General features: G+C 44.0%; 1 long non-coding RNA gene across 1 annotated transcript in view; it reads right to left on the minus strand.

Annotated features, from left to right (window-relative positions):
- Window positions 1-2,952: 2,952 nt before the first annotated feature.
- The window catches only part of LOC138164826 (uncharacterized), a 3,754-nt gene continuing 2,285 nt past the window's right edge, over window positions 2,953-4,421 (minus strand). The window contains exon 2 of the long non-coding RNA XR_011169197.1: window positions 2,953-3,244. This is a non-coding gene — a long non-coding RNA (uncharacterized lncRNA). The remainder of the gene's footprint in view (window positions 3,245-4,421) is intronic.

A 4,421-nucleotide genomic window follows, 5' to 3' on the forward strand; every position in this document is an offset into this window, starting at 1 on the left:
TCCAGAGCCCTGAGGTGAAAAGCTGTATTCTGCCAGTGCAAATGGGGACTGGAGGATGGTCCCTAGAACTCTCACTACACACAGAAGACACACATAAGAAAAGGCTTAGGAGAGACCCAAAGGGGACAGGACTTTTACTGGAGTGTCAGGAATGGCATCCTGGTGAGTACGTGCTTGGGCTGAGTATTAAAGGATGGGTAGGGTAAATGAAGGAGGGGGCATGCCAGGGATAAGCAACAGTATTGAGCAAAGGCCACAGAGCTGAAAGAGCACAGATGAGACATAGGAGATGGTGAATAATCCAGTCTAGCAGGAGTTCAACAGGTGTAGAGGAAAGTGGTATGAGACAAGACTGGAAAGACAAGATGGTTCCAGGCTGTCAAGGGCTCCTGATGAAGGAGTCTTGCCTTTATTTACTAGATAAAAGGGAGCAACCGAGAGAGACTGAGCAGAGTTTAAGACCAGTTCTGAGCCTGAGAAGATGTATCAGGCCATGGTGGGAAGGATGGATTGGAAGAGTAAAGAAGGAAGAGAAGGGGATACTGTAGGGAGCAGGAAGAGATGGGATCTGTTAGGAGGGAATTATAATGCCATATAGTTTGTGGGTAGTAATGAGAGCCTGACCTAGGGCCGGGGGAGGTAAGAGAAGAAAGGGGAGCACACCAAAGGGGTAGAAGTGGAGGGAGCTGAGAGGCAAAGGAAAGAGGGAAAGAACCCTGGAAGATCAGAAGAGCTGGGAAAGCTCAACAGCTGAGCTAGGGATGTGTTTAAGGATCATTGGTTCAGCTGGAAGGGACCTCTAAGGGTGTGTGTGTGTGTGTGTGTGAGAATGTGTGTATGTATTTGTGTGTGTGTGTGTGCCTCCAGCTAGAAATGTCCCGTGGGAAAAGTCAGGGATGGAGAAGAGATTAAAAAGCCATCAGCATCAAGATCTTTGAAATCAGGAGAATGAACAGGATTGGCCAAAGGGAGAGACCATAGAGTGGGAAGAAGAGAGGGCTAGGACAGAATCTTGGAGAATTAATCAACCAATCAATCAACAAACATTTAATAAGTGTTTACTAATGTGCCAGGCACTGTGCTGAGCACTGGAATTAGAGACGGGAAGGGAAGCCAGAAGGAGTGATCAGGCAGAGAGGAGGAGAAATTCCAGGCTTCGGCATGTCCCAGACTCTGGACCCAGAAGGCATGTCATAAAATTCTAGTGGTATTATAGTATATGGAAACTGGAAGAGGTCATCCCAGGGATAAGAGAGTATGTGGTAGGAGGAGAGGGTTAGCTGTGTTAATTACTGTGACTGACATTGTACATATATGTGTCCATAGGTATATGTAGACGCACACATATACTCTATTTCTGATCCTTGAGACTTTCCATGGATATTATGGGCCTATGCTGCAGCGGACGTGGGGCCTCTAGGAAATGTATAGAGTTAGTTCCGGCCCCAGAGAAACTGTTTACCCCAGAAATTCAGAGCTTCCCTGCTCAAAGTTGAAATAATTAGGAAGCATCCACTTTAATTTGGACCAGCCCTATAGACCAAGCGTCTTCAGGTCTGATCTGAGCGTGGAGATATTATTACAAGGGACAGCCTAAATATAACACACTCTACCCACTCTCCTGTTGTTCTGGATGGACGGGCCGGTGTTGACTAATCCAGAAAGCATCAGTTTCTGGTGCCCCATCTGTACATTCCCCCTTGCCCCACCTAGGGGAGGCTCCATTTGGTGAACTCCATCTGCCCCAAGGGCTTGGCCCTGCAACAGGCCAACAATAGCAGTTGAAGGCCTCGACTCACACCTGGTCATTATAGAGTTGGTGGCTCAACTTAGACCTAACCCCAACCAGCCTATCCAAGCGTGCATAGCATGGGACAGGGTGAGTGGGTAGAATGCAGAAACCATCAGGAAGGTCCATCTGACAGGATTTGGCAGGTGATTCAGTGAGAAGAGTGACGGAGAGAGACAGGGGAAAAGTTGACTCCGAGGTTTCAAGTCTGGGAAAGAGGCCGGGGTTTTTTCCAACAAGGTCTTAACTAATCTCAATGTGAAAAGTATAACAGAGCAGAGAAATTTGCAAGTGTGGAGGCCTATAAAAATGCTTATTAAAATAAGTGATAATAAAGAAATTTGTATGAATGTACATCAGAAGGGGAACCAGATGCCTAGGTAATTCTGTTATGAAATTCAAATAGCAGGGAAGTGTGATGAATATTAAACAACTCTTTTAAAGGAAAAATGGATATAATTCGGTGAAAATAAGCCTTGCTTATTGAAACCTCTGATTTAACCTGGCCAATTCCAAACAAATAGACAGTAAGAGAAGCTGGCCCCCAGAGGTGGAAGTCCTGGGTTCAAGTTCGACTTCTACTATTTTCTAGCTTCATGCCCTTAGGCGACCCCTCTTCCTTTCTAAGCCCCAGCAGCTTCTTCTGCAGAATGAGGATAATAATACCAGTACAGCCAAACTCGCAGGATCTTTTTTCATGGATCTCAGGATCACCATGGGCCAAGAATTCTCCTGGTGGCCAGCCTATGGATTCTAGGAAAAGATCACTGTTTGTCCAGCCCTGCCCAAATCCCTACTGACTTGGGAGCTCAATTGGCAAAGCCTTTGTTGAGTCTAGCAGCTGCTAACATCTACCGGTATTGTAGTGTTGAAGAGTAAATCATTTTCTGAATTTCTTAATGACAAAATTCTAATATGTGTGTGATATTTATATGTGTTATAGTATATTTTCCATATATACAGGTTATTCATAGGTCTATGTGTAACCCGGGTTTGCTCAGGCTCTACTAGGAGGGCCAGGTCCATCACATTCTACTACCCCTTCCCCTTCTCTGATACCCAGAGGGAGTCTCTCTTCCCCTGATTGAGCCTCTGCCTAGGGTGGGCCTGCCTTTTTGGCTTGTGCTAGCACCCAGTTCCACTTAACCACTAAATGTTGGATTGGCTTTTACATGGGAATATTTACTTCAAAGATAAAGCAAGAACAAACCTAGAAACAATCCTTTTAACTCCCCAAGGTTTCATCCCTCCTCCAAGGGGGTCTCTGGGGAGAGGGAAAGGATTAGACCTACAGTTTAGCTCATTTTATACATAGCATTAATGCCACCAAGTTCAAATACATAGTCCCAAGCCTGGGCTTGCATCCTGGACCCTTGCTCCTCAGGGCTTCACTACTGGGCCGGATCCTTGTAGCTTGAGTTCCTGGATTGGGGACTCTACTCCTTGTACCTAGAACTGAAAAGAACAAATGAATTAAAACTAAAACCCCAAGTTCATTTCTTGGAACCACCTGGCCTAAGTGGGACATGGTGTCATCTACTGTGAGGGAAGGAATCCTTCCTGAAGGAATTCAAATGCTGGAAAAAGGCAGGCTTAAGTGACTAACAATATAGACAGTTCCATCTCTGTAATCAATGGATGATTCCAACCTCATTGTAGGCCAACACAATGTCTCTACATGCATCAGTTTTCTTATCTCTTAGAAGCATGTGTCCCCCGGTATCTCTCATGTGGGTGACTTAATTGTAAGTTGTCTGGGCATGCACCAAACTCCGATTCCATATGTCTATGATTAAATTAAGTCAACACTGATGTGCCTACTATGTGTAGACATGGTGCTAAGTGCTGGAGATCCAGAGAAAGGCAGAAGTAAGTAAGTAGTCCCTTCCCACAAGGAACTCATAGTCTAACGGGGGAAACAACATGCAGTCAACTATGTACAGATAAGATCTGGAGGGCAGACAGGAGGGGAGGCCCTCTTATTAAGGGGATCAGGAAAGGCTTTTGGTAGAAACTGGGGTTTCAGCTGAGACGTGAAGGAAGCCAGGGAGCCAGGAGGCAGAGAGGAGTAGGAGAAGATATGTGACCTTTCTATCATCTATCGATCTGTCTTTCTATACTTTTTTGTCTCTTCCCATGTCTCTGCTTCTCTATTTTTCCATCTCTTCCTATCCTGACTTTCTATCTATATATCCATCTCGCCACCTTTCTATCAATCTACCTACTTATCTATCTGCATATCTGTCTGTATCTCTAACATCTATCTGTCTTTCCATTTATATATCCATTTCTCCATCTTTCTATCAATCTAACTACTTATCTATCTATATCTATCATCTGTTTTCTATATATCTATATATTCATCTCACCATCTTTTTTATCGATCTACTTATCTATATATCTATCATCTATCTTTCTCTTCTTCTGTCTTTCTTTTTATCTATCCATTCATCTCTCCATATGTCTACCTACCTGTCTGTCTATCATCTATCTATCTATCTATCTATCTATCTATCTATCTATCTATCTATCTATCCATCCATCCATCCATCCATCCATCCATCCATCCATCCATCCATCTATCCATCTATCTATCTATCTATCTATCTATCTATCTATCTATCTATCTATC

This window comes from Petaurus breviceps, unplaced genomic scaffold, assembly GCF_028583685.1.
Source record: "Petaurus breviceps papuanus isolate PSGF00001 unplaced genomic scaffold, PetGlider_PUasm1.0 207, whole genome shotgun sequence".
NCBI lineage: Eukaryota > Metazoa > Chordata > Mammalia > Diprotodontia > Petauridae > Petaurus > Petaurus breviceps.